Source organism: Rhinopithecus roxellana, chromosome 3 (genome assembly GCF_007565055.1).
Source record: "Rhinopithecus roxellana isolate Shanxi Qingling chromosome 3, ASM756505v1, whole genome shotgun sequence".
In the NCBI taxonomy this organism is placed as follows: domain Eukaryota; kingdom Metazoa; phylum Chordata; class Mammalia; order Primates; family Cercopithecidae; genus Rhinopithecus; species Rhinopithecus roxellana.
Window position 1 is genome coordinate 147,084,010 of NC_044551.1, and position 12,647 is coordinate 147,096,656.

At 39.3% G+C, this 12,647-nt stretch overlaps 1 protein-coding gene across 1 annotated transcript in view; it reads left to right on the plus strand.

Annotated features, from left to right (window-relative positions):
* DMGDH (dimethylglycine dehydrogenase) overlaps nt 1-12,647 on the plus strand; it is a 77,259-nt gene that overhangs the window by 45,228 nt on the left and 19,384 nt on the right.

A 12,647-nucleotide genomic window follows, 5' to 3' on the forward strand; every position in this document is an offset into this window, starting at 1 on the left:
TCTCATGCATCTAATGTCTGAGAAGCATTACTCTAAATAATTACAGTGGAAAAGCATATCATGAGGCCAATTTATTAAAGCCAACCTCATATGTACAAGTCTTAAAAATATACATGAGGTTACTCCATTGAGCAGTGCCTAAGAATGATAATAAAAGAACTTAATAGAGCTGTGGTGAGTGGTAGTATTGAAGAATAAGGGCAGCAGTGGCTACTGTTTAGGACATTTGTTAGAACTCCAAAAATAAAACATCCTGCCCTAGGTGGTTATAAGCTAAAGACTGATTTCCCATCCTGTGGAAATACGTGAATACATGTATATGACTCAATCAGGCCAAGGAAACCTATTTCATGACCCTGCGTCAGTTCCCAAATTCTCAGCTATAATATTAACATAAAACATGTGTATTTATAGTATGAGATTTTAGGAAAAAGAACCTCCTAAAGGGTTTTAAAGGGAATATCTTTCTGTACACTCTCCCCATGGCTTTTATTTTTATGATGTACCATCTGCCTCCAGACCAGAGAAAGCAGGTGCTTGGAATTTGGGCAGACCCTAGCAGCAGATTGCTCCCTCTGATAGCAGAAGCCTTACTTTAGCTATTTCAAATAAGGTTAAAAATGGCCCGACTCTTGAAAGTGCTAAATTTCTGTTGTTGGTCACCAATAGGTAGATAGATAACTGATTCTTTTGCTTCAGTGTTCAGATATTATTGTTTAGGAATAAGGCATAGATAAATAATCCCTTTGTATTGAAATGGGATTTTCAAAAATCTTTTATGATTATTAGCAGAGGTGGATTGTGTATTTGTTAGTTAAGTTATATGGCCAAATAACCAAAACTCATCTCAGAATGAAGTTAGTTGTTTGACAGATACTAGTTTTGATTTCTGGCATGTTTTTATAATTTCTGAATTGTTGTTTCCCATTCAAGTGTCACAAAGTTAATTCCTAATGATTTTATAGGGTAAAGGTCCTTGTAGCCCAAGGACCTGGCCCCAACTGAGCCAGTCTTTTTCAATTATGTCAATTCAAGTGGCTAGTTGGTATTAACCTACTCATAATGATGCTTGCTAATCTCCAAGAAAGGTGAATAGATTAGATCAACTTTGGTGGTTTTCGTAGCAGTCTATATTATGAAACAGATTCCTGGAAAACTTATTAAAATTACAAACTAAGCTTTGTAGCTTGAACATTCAAGTCCTGTGCCCAAAAACCAAAATGGTATCCAAACTGGCTTCATACAACATTTTAAATACTGTAAGCCTATATTGCTTCAGAAAATCGATGCTGTAGGAGAACAGAAGCAACAGCTAATACAGAGAGAGATTTATATTTGATACCAAAACAAACACAGCAAAAACCTTGGCATTTTACAATTGCTTGAAATCAGCTACTTTTTTCCCTTCAAAGCAAACAAATAGAATTCTCTGGTTTACCCTTAGGCATTTACACAATGATCATTTAAGCCATGATGTGAAGAAAAGGTAGAAGCAGACTATGTCAGAGCTAGATCGGTCCCGGGGGATCAGCTGGTACTCCCCTCCCCCATCTGAAGCAGGGAAACTGAAGCACAGAGAGGGAAAGTGACCTGGGGGAGGCCATTGCTTTAGCTCAGGTTGAACGCCACCCTCTGACCTCATTGTGGAACTTTCCCACCCACCACTTTCCCCCCACAAAGTCCTTTTCCACAGTGGGCTTAGCAGACTTGAAAGACTCCCCAGGAATTTCTCCCTCTGGCAACATATATTATTTGTATGGACTACCTTTTATTAATGGACACTTCCCCCACATATTTTTGCTGTAACTAATTTTGTGTTTTATGATAGGATCAGAATAGCTGCTTTGCCCATTTTAAGAAGGAAAATGGCTGGGTGAGCAGATGGGCCATCAGGCCTTATTAGGGTGAATTGTGTTCTTGTCGAAACTTGTAAGAAAGCAGGGAAAGAACAATGGAGTACTGAAGAACTCTTTCATCACAAAGGGAGACAGTGCAGTGGCCCTTGCTTCCTTCCCTCTTGGAGTTGTCCCAGCCTCCTTCCACTGGTGTTGGCTTATGTGAAGTTGATAGACATGTGTCATTCATTCATCTAGAAGACATTTATTAAGTACTGCTGATTAGACATCTTGCTAAACTATAGATCTAAATGTTAAAGATATACTCCTGATAGCTCTCAGATCTCATGAAGTTGGAAACAAATGGTATTTCAGGAACTAAAGCTGTAGGGATACGTTCTTAGCCATGAAGATAACCCTTCCACAAGCAGAGGGCTCTCTAGCCACATACAACACTGCCATCTTGTGGGAAGTGCACCATAGAGCCCTGCCAGGAAGCCTTGACCAAAGCTGCGGTAAAAATAATTGAATCTGTGCTTTTAAAATCTCCTTAACTAAAAATCCTTCTCCTGAAACAACCCATATCATTGTTCTCCATGGTATTTTTGGTATGTTCCAAAGGAAGTAACTTTTGGGGGGAAAATCAGTGGCCTTTTTTTAGTTGGAAATGGAAGAAATGCATTAATCAAGAGCAAAAGGAAAATCAGCTGCCTTTGGATGGAGTCATAGGTATTCCTGGAATTTTCCTTGTGGAAATACTGAATTTTTGTCCATTTCTGAAGAACTTCCATGAAGATTCACAGAGACTCAAGTATTAAGCGTAATGTGTTGAAGCAGGTCAGAAGAACTTGTTTTCTATAATATGTTTCTCCCTCTCTTTCTCTTTCCTTCTCCCTCTCTTTCCCTTTTTCTCTCTCCTTCCCCTCTCTCCCTGTCTAGAGCTTCTAACCAGTAGAAACAGGATAAAATGTGATCTCTATTAACTATAAGTTGTAAGACAATGTTGATTCTAGAAAATGCAGGGTCTCTTTCTGAGGAAAGATTTAAAGCATAACTGTTGAATAACCAAAAACAAAACAACCAGAAACACCTGGTAAAGAGGTAAAACACTCGGCACCAAGCCTTCTACACCCCAGGTATTCAGTAAATATTAGCTATTATTAAAACATCAGTGTTAAAAAAACAAAGAAAAAAATCAAAGTGGAATGAAACCATTGTTCATAGACAACAAGTTAGAAAGAAATTGTTAATATAGTGGTCAAAGTATCCAATTCTCTTTGGGAAATTTGAGGTAAATGGTAATAAGAATTGAGGAGGCAGAAAATTTTCAGTGATACTTAGCCCTGACTGGACATTAGAATCATCTGGGATATGATTCTTTTAAATAATATATTGCTGTTTAAAATCCCAAGGCCTAGGCTACACCCAAGATGAATTGAAAAAGAATCAATGTAGGGACTCAGGCATCAGTTGTTGTTTTTAATTCCCAGGTGATTCTCCAGAGATGGAGAATTACTGTTTTCAACCAAAGATTTTCAACTGGCTGAACATATTATCCCGAAGAACTAAAAATTACCTGAACTAAAAGAACTAAAAACTAACCAAGTAGTTCTCAAGATGTGGTCCACAGACCAGCAGCATCACTGTCACCTGGGGACCTGCTAGAAAATTCAAATTGTTGGGTACCATCCCAGACCCCCAAAATCAGAAACTGCCAGGGTGGAGCTCGCTCTCTCTCTCTCTCTCTCTCTCTCTCTCTCTCTCTCTCTCTCTCTCTCTCTCTCTCTCTCTCTCTCTCTCTCTCTCTCCCTCCCTCCCTCCTCTCTCTCTCTCTCCTCTCTCTCTCTCTCTCCTCTCTCTCCCTCCCTCCCTCCCTCCCTCTCTCTCTCGCTCTCCTCCCTCTCTCTCTCTCTCTCTCTCTCTCCCCTCTCCCTCTCTCCCTCTCTCCTCCTCTCCCTCTCCTCTCTCATCTCTCCTCTCTCTCTCCCTCTCTCCCTCTCTCCCTCTCTCTCTCATCTCTCTCTCTCTCATCTCTCTCATCTCTCTATTTTTATTGAGGAGTCTCGCCCTATCGCCCAGGCTGGAGTGCAGTGGTGCAATTTCGGGTCACTACAACTTTCGCCTCCCAGGTTCAAGCAATTCTCTTGCCTCAGCCTCTCCAGTAGCTGGTATTACAGGCGCCCGCCACCATGCCCAGTTAATTTTTGTATCTTTAGTAGAGATGGGGTTTCACCATGTTGGCTGGGCTGGTTTGCACTCCTGATCTCAGGTGATCCACCTGCCTGAGCCTCCCAAAGTGCTAGGATTACAGGTGTGAGTCATCGCACCTGGCCCAACAATCTATTCTAATAAGCCCTCCAAGTAGTTTCAGTGCAGTTTATTTAAGAACACGGACCTACCCCAAATCAATTAGATTTACTCTAGATGTAGGATCCATGATTCCTTTTTAAAGCTCCACAGGTGATTTTTTTTTTTTTAATGCAGTGAATATTGAGAACCACTGTTTTAGTTCTTTTAACTTCATACCAACTACAGTCTTGAAAGTACATAGGAAAGTAGAAAAACAGGTGGATTGGTCAGAGGATGGTGCTATAGAACTGCGGTGGAATGGAAGTAAATTAATAGATCTAGAGCCTATTCCGGCTGGGCTACAGGTTTGTATTCTGCCCCACATCTTTGTTTTTGCTTTTACAACTGGGTAGTAAGTGAATTTTTTTTTAAGTTACCAAATTCTAGCTGTGTGGCCCAGGAAAGCCATTTAACTTGATTTTAATGCCTAAGATTTTTAATCTGTAAAAGAAAGCTACTTTTGCAAGTCTAAAATCCTATGGAATGCCTCCTAGCACAGTGGTTGAAGACATTGGTGTCATGTTATCTTTATGAGCCACATAATTGTGTCATCTGAATTAAGCTATCCTTGTTCTCTTACCCATTTTCACTGCTGAGTGAGAAGGTGAAGGAGAGGAGAAAGGGGAGAGGAAGAGAAGGAAAGGAAAAGGAAAGAAGTAAAACCTAGTGGAAGTGTAGCTGATCATTCCTGAAACACCTGTCAGGATACATTAAACTAAAGCCATTGCATCATTATTTTCACATATATCCCATTTTTGTTATGAAACAGTACTTTGTTTCTACCCTAAAAGCTGAAATGTGATGTTTAGCTGACTGCTTTCAAGTTGGGATATCCATGGAAGCCCAGGTCTAGGAATGAATTGAAGTAATTTTAAAGATTGCTTTTAGTTTTCTTATTATTTTAACAGTGTATTTGAACATGCAATAAATTGACATATTTAAAGTAAGCAATTTGATAAGTTTTAATACATGATACAGCAGTGAAATCATCACCGCAGTGAAGATAGTAAACCTATCCCTCACCCCCAGGGTGTTCATGCCCCTTTGTGATCCCTACTCACCACCCTCCCCACAGCCTCACCTACCCCCCAGGCAACAATTTATGTCTGAGACTATAGGTTATTTTGCAATTTTTAGAATAAATGCAAAATCTATAAAACTGGAATCATAGAGTATATGCTTTTTTGTGTGTGAAGTCTTTCCCTCGACATAACTTGAGAGTCATTCATGTTGTTATGTTTATTAATCGATCATTCCAAGTAGCGTCTCATACCTGTAATCCCAGCACTTTGGGAGGTGGAGGTGGTAGAAGGATCACCTCAGCCCAGGTTTGAAACCAGCCTGGGCAACATAGTGAGACTTCTGTCTCCACAGAAAATTAGCTGGGCATGGTGACGCATGCCAGTAGTCCTAGCTACTTGAGAGGCTAAGGAAGGAGGACTGCTTGAGCCTGGAAGATCAAGGCTGCAGTGAGTCGTGTTTGTGCCACTGCACTCTAGCCAGGGCAACTGAGCAAGGCTCTGCCTCAATAATAATAATAGTAATAATAATAATAATAATAATAATTCATTCCCTTTTATAGGAAGTAGTATTCCATTGCATGGATATACTACCATTTGTTTATATACTTACTCATTAATAAATATTTGGGATGTTTCCAGTTTAGGGCTATTACAAATAAAACTCCAGTAGTGTCTTGGTATACCTGGGGGTTGGTTCTCTGACTGCCCAAGGGTACCAAAATTTTCTTCAAATTCTGCAGGTTGTCTGTAGAACCTGCCTATAGAAAAAGTTGGGTTTTGCATCCTGTAAATACAGTATTTTTGATCTGCTTGGTTGAAAAAAATGCACATATAAGTGGACCCATGCAGTTCAAACCTGAGTTGATCAAAAGTCAGCTGGCACTATGAATGTTGGTGTACAAGTATTTGTATCAACATAGGCTTTCTTTTTCCTTGGGTAAATACCTAGTAGTGAAATGACTGAATAAAATGACAAGTGTATGGTAACTTTGTAAGAAACTGTTTTGCCAAGCTGTGTGCCATTTTATATTTTACAGTCCTACCAGCAGTATGTGAGCTCCAGCTCCTCTATATTCTTGTCAAATACTTTCCATGGTCAGTTTTTTTAACTTTAACTGTTCTAAGAGATATGTAGTGATGTCTTATGATGGTTTTAATTTATTTCCTTAATGACAAAAGATGTTGGACATTTTTTTATGTGCCTGTCTGCCATTTCTATATCTTTTTTTGTGAAATGTCTGGTTAAATCTCTTACCTAGGATTTTTTTTAATTGAGTTTATAAAGTGTTTTCTATATTCTTTAGCAGATACATGCTTTGCAAATTTTTTCCAGATGTCTTGACTTTTCATTTGTCTGATGGTGTCTTTCAAAGAGCCATTTTTAATTTTTGAATTTTAAAAGTTCTTATCAATTGTTCTTTTATGAATCATGCTTTTGGTTCATATCTAGGAAATCTTCGCCTAATCTAAAGTCATAAAGATTTTCTGCTATGTTTTCTTCTAGAAGTTTTATTATTTTACTTTTTACATTTAGGTCTATGAACCATTTTTAGTTGATCTTGTATCTGCTATGAGGTATGGACTGAAGTTTTATTTATTTGTACTTGGATGACCAATTGCTTTCAGCACCATTTGTTGAAAAGACTATATATTCTGAATTTCATTGCCTTTATATATTTGTCAGTTGTCCATATGTTTGTAGGTCTATTTCTAGACTCTGTTGTATTCTGTGTATCTATTTATCTTTCCAAATGCCAGTACTACACTGTCTTGATTACTGTTGCTCAAATAAGGTTGTGATAGGCCTGCAACTTTGTTCTCTTTTTTTTTTAAAGCTGTTTTGCTATTCTAGGTCCTTTGAATTTCATTAATTTTAGAATCGGCTTGTCAATGTGTACCAAAAAACCTGCTAGACTATTGGAATTGCATTTTATCTATGGGTCAATTCAAGTATTCCAATTCATGGACAAGGTCTATCTCTACATTTATTCAAGTCATCTTTTATTTATCTCAGGAATGTTTTATAGTTTTCAGTATACAGGTCTTACACATCTTTTAACATATTTATCCTTAAGTATTTCATGTTTTGATACTATTGTAGATGGTATTTTTAATTTCAATTTTCAGTTGTTTATTGCCAAAATATAGAAATACAATTGGTCTTATATGTTGATCTTATATTTTGGAACTTTGTTCAATCTGCTTAGTGGTTCTAGTAGCATTTTTGTAGATTCCATCGGATTTTCTACATAGATAATCATGCTGTACAAAAATAAAGCTTTTCTTTGTCTTTTCTAATTTGGATATCTTTTATTTCTTTTTCTTTCCTTATATTCTTTTCTTTTATTTATTTTTTTGTTTTTGAGATAGAGTCTCGCACTATCTCCAAGCTGGAGTGCAGTGGCATGATCTTGGCTCACTACAACCTCCGCCTCCCAGGTTCAAGTGATTCTCCTGCCTCAGCCTCCCAAGTAGCTGGGACTACAGGTGTGCACCACCATGCCCAGCTAATTTTTTTTTTTTTTGTATTTTTTTAATAGAGACGGGGTTTCACCATGTTGGCCAGGATGGGCTTGCCTTATGTTCTTGCCTGGAAGTTCTTTACCAAGTTGAAGACATTTGCTTCTATTCCTAGTGTTAACTCTTAACATTTTTTAAAAAGATCAGAAATGGATATTGGATTTTAGCAAATGATTTTCTGCATCTACTGAGATAATCATTTTGTTTGTTTGTTTTACTTTGTTATATAATTTATTACATTTATTAATTTTCTAATATTATGCCAACCTTTCATTTTTAGGATAAAACCCACTTGGTAATGATATATCACCTTTTAAAACATCATTGGATTTTACTGGATAATTTTTTAAAAATTTGCAGCTATATTCTCCTTATAGCACTTAGAGCTTGCCATTATTTTGTTTATTTTTCGTGTTTTTCTTTTGAACAGAAGGTAAGCTTCCTGAGTACAGGTGCTGGCAATACAACATATGTTTTGTTTATTATTTTTATCCCCAACACCTAGCTCAGGGCTGGCACATAGCAGATGCCCAGTAAATATTTTGTTGTTGAAAGTAGTGTCAAAAGATGATGCTTGAAAAGTCCTGGGCCATCATGAAGGGCCTCATGTGCCAAGCTAAGGAATTTGGAGTGTATCCTGGGGAAACTGGGGAGTGACCCAAGAATTTTGAGTAAGGAGTGACACTCTGGTGATGGGAAACAGATCAAAAGTGAGTTTGTCTGGTGACTGGGAGACCATTCTCCTAATTATCAAATAAATCCAGTAGAGAGAAGGCGAAGGCTTCAACTAAAGCAGTGGTCATAGGATGGAGAAGAAAGAGCAATAAGTGCTATTTAGAAGGAAAGGTGGATACCACATGAGGGACTACATGTGAAGGGGTGGAGAGGAGGATGTTAATGAACTGTTGGTTAACTAGGAAACACAGGTGGAGGCGTGTGGGTGGGAAGTTGGGAGGACTTGGGTTGGAGGACTCTGGGGTAGCCAAGCAGAGAGTCCCAGAAGGCATCTGAGCATGCGGGTTTGGAGAGCTTGGCTCTGGAAGTATGGCTTAGGACCCTTCAGATATAGGTTGTCATTCAGGCAGGTAAGTGTTGATAATCCGTCTTCTATAGCACTCTGCACTTTCGTCTGCCCTAGTACTCACTACCCCTTATATTCCTGGCCACCTCCTCAGCTAGACTGTGGATGCTGTGAGGACAGAGGCCAAGAATCCTTAGCCTCACCCCTGTGTCTGATCACTAGTGAGGGCTCCGTAAATATTTGTTGAAGAATTTGAATTGTGCTTCTGCCATATACTGATTTGGACTAGATGAATTGCTTAATCTATGAGCATTTCAGTTTTCTCATCTGTAAAATGAAGAAAATATTCACTCCATAAGTTTGTCATAAGTATTAGATGAGATGAAGAACATTTGGTACCTCACTAAGTGTTAGTTCCTTTCCATCTTATTGAATTGAATCTAAATTAGTCATTTAGAGAAAAGGAACTCTACATGAAATCCTTTTGCTTTTTTTAAGATCTCAGTAAGGAAGATCTTGGGTCCCTATTGAGGCTTCATTTCTTCATGCTTTTAAAATTTCCTTTGATTATTATTTACTTTGCATGTAGGCTTAAGTGCTATACTTAAAATACCAAATGGGCAATTGTTCTTCACTCTACTCTAGAGAGATGAAATCTATTATGAAAACTCTATATTGTAGTTGTTGGCCAAAGCAGTTAAACATAAACCTGATAAAGCCACAGGTTCATTTCACAGTTTTCTTTTTAATCATTACATTAAAAAACTGAAAAATAAGTGTTCTCTTTAATATCTAATCTAGTAAGATTTAATATTAAAGACATGTAATGGGGGCTTTAATTTTGAAAATCTAGTTTGATGTGAATGCTAATTAGCCTGATTACTTGCCTGGCTTAGGAACTATATTTTAGTTATTTTCCAGGTTTCTATTTTATCCCCCTTTTTTAATGAATAGGGTTCCTATTCTAGTAATATTAAAGACTTTTGAGAAGAAATTTTAACTGGTCAGTAATTTTGGTTAGAAAAATGCTATATGAGTGCTTTCTTTTAAATAGCTAAGGGCAGAGAATGAAAACTACCTGTATATGGGAGTGATATGATTTGGATCTGTGTCTGCACCAAATCTCATGTCAAATTGTAATCCCCATTGTTGGAGGTGGAGCCTGGTGGGAAGTGATTGGATCATGGGGGTGGTTTCTAATGAATTATTTAGCACCATCCCCCTTGGTACTGTCCTCACAAAAGTGAGTGAGTTCTCATGAGATCTAGTTGTTTAAAAGTATGTAGCACCTCCCTCCTCTCTCCTGCTCCTGCTCCTGCCATGTAAGACATGCCAGCTCCCCCTTTGCCTTCCACCATGATTGTAAGTTCCCTGAGACCTCCCCAGAAGCCAAGCAGATGCCCACATCATGCTTCCTGTACAGTCTACAGAACTGTGAGCCAATTAAATCTATTTTCTTTATAAATTACCCAGTCTCAGGCATTTCTTTATAGCAGTGAGAGAACAAACTAATACAGAAAAATGGTACAGAGAAGTGGGATATTGCTATAAAGATATCTGAAAATGTGGAAGCAGCTTTGGAGCTGGGTAATGGGCAGAGGTTAGAAGGGTGTGGAGGGCTCAGAAGAAGATAGGAAGATTAGGGAAGGTTTGAAATTCCCTAGAGATGTATTGAATTGTTGTGACCTAAATGCTGATAGTGATATGGACAGAGATGGCCAACCTAAGGAGGTCTCAGATAGAAATGAAGAACTTATTGGGAATGGGAATAAAGTTCACTTTTGTTATGCCTTAGCAAAGAACATGGCTGCATTGTGCTCCTGCCCTAGGGAATCTGTGGATCTTAGAAACTGAGAATGATGATTTAGAGTATCTAGTGGAAGAAATTTTTAAGCAGCAAAGCGTTCAAGATGTGGCCTGGCTACTTCTGACAGCCAGTGCTCATATGTGTGAACAAAGAAATGATCTGAAGTTGGAACTTATATTTAAAGGGGAAGCAGAGTGTAAAAGTTTGGAAAATGTGCAACCTTTTCTACCATGTGGTAGAAAAGAAAAGCCCATTTTGTGAGGAGGGATTCAAGCAGGCTGCAGACATTTGCATATATAAAAAGAAGCCAAGTGCTGATAACCAAAACACTGGGGGAAAAGGTCTCGAAGGCATTTCAGAGACCTTCACAGCAAACCCTATCATCACAGGCCCAGAGGCCTAGGAGGAATGAATGTTTTGTGGGCCAGGCCAAGGTCCCCACTCCCCTGCATGGCATTGGGACATTGCTCCCTGCATCCCAGCTGCTCCAGCTCTAGCTGTGACTCAAATGGGCCCTAGTAAAGCTTGGGCTGCTGCTCCAGAGGGTGCAAGCCATAAGCCTTGGCAGCTTCCACATGATATTAAGCCTGTGGGTGCACAGAGTGCATGAGTTGAGGTTTGGGAGCCTCCACCTAAATTTCAGAGGATGTATGGAAATGCCTGGATGTCCAAGTAGAAGCCTGCTGCAAGTGTGGAGCCCTCATGGAGAACGTCTACCTAAGACAGTGTGGAGGGGAAATGTGGGGTTGGAGCCCCCACATACAGTCCCCTCTGGGGCACTGCCTGGTGGAGCTGTGAGAAGAGAGCCACCATCATCTAGACCCTAGAATGGTAGATCCACCAGCAGCTTGCACCCTCAGCCTGCCAAAGCTGCAGACATTCAACACCAGCCCATGAGAGCAGCTGTGGGGGCTGAACCCTGCAAAGCCACAGAAGCATAACTGCCCAAAGCTTTTGGGCACACCAGTGTGCCCTGGGTGTACGATATGGAGTAAAAGGAGATAATTTTGGAGCCTTAAGATTTAATGACTACCTTGGTGGGTTTCCAACTTCTGTGGGGCTTATAGCTCCTTTCTTTTGGCCGATGTTTCCTTTTTGGAATGGGAATGTTTACCCAGTGCTTGTATCCCCATTGTGTCTTAGAGGTAACTAACTTGTTTTTTATTTTACAGGCTTATAGGCAGAAGGGGCTAGCCTTGTCTCAGATGAGACTTTGGGCTTCGGACTTTTGAGTTAATGCTGAAATGAGCTAAGACTTTGGGGAACTCTGGGAAGGCATGATTATAGTTTGCAACATGAGAAGGATGTGAGATTTTGGGGTTAGAGGTGTAATAATATGGTTTGTATCTGTTTCCCCACCAAATCTCATGTTGAATTGTAATCCCCAATGTTGGAGGTGGGGCCTGATGAGAGGTGATTGGACCATGGGGGGAAATTTCTTATGACTGGTTTAGCACAATCCCCCTTGGTACTGTCCTCACAATAATGACTTCTCATGAGATCTGGTCACATAAAAGTGAGTAACATCTTTCTGCACTCTATCTCTTGCTCCTTCTCCAGCCATGTGAAGTACTGCTCCCCCTTTGCCTTCCACCATGATTCTAACTTTGCTTGCTAAGGCCTCCCCAGAAGCCAAGCAGATGCCAGCATCATGTTTCCTGTCTCAGGTATTTCTTTATAGCAATGCAAGAGCAGACTGATACAGGGAATATTCACTTTCCAGCCAAAACATTGCTTGATAGCAATATTTTGCTATCAAGGAGATGTTGAAATTGTGGTTACTGTGAACTTATGTGGAATGTTAAGAAGTTCTGAACAGTGGAAAAGGAACCAAGAGTCAAGAAGCCTGGGTTTAAGGTTTGGTGCTAACTCACTTTGTCACTGCTGGCAAGACCCATAATTTTGTAGGGCTTTAGTTTTCTCATATGGAAAATGAGTTTGGACTAAGTTTTCTGCTTGCTTTAAGACTCCTGTGATTCTAATTTTGTAAATATGAAATGAATAATGCTGTAATTTGTCTATTATGGGGGTTGGGGGTGTTAAGTGAATTCATTCCCCTAAATGAATGAATCCAGTTTATGGCTTTATTATAA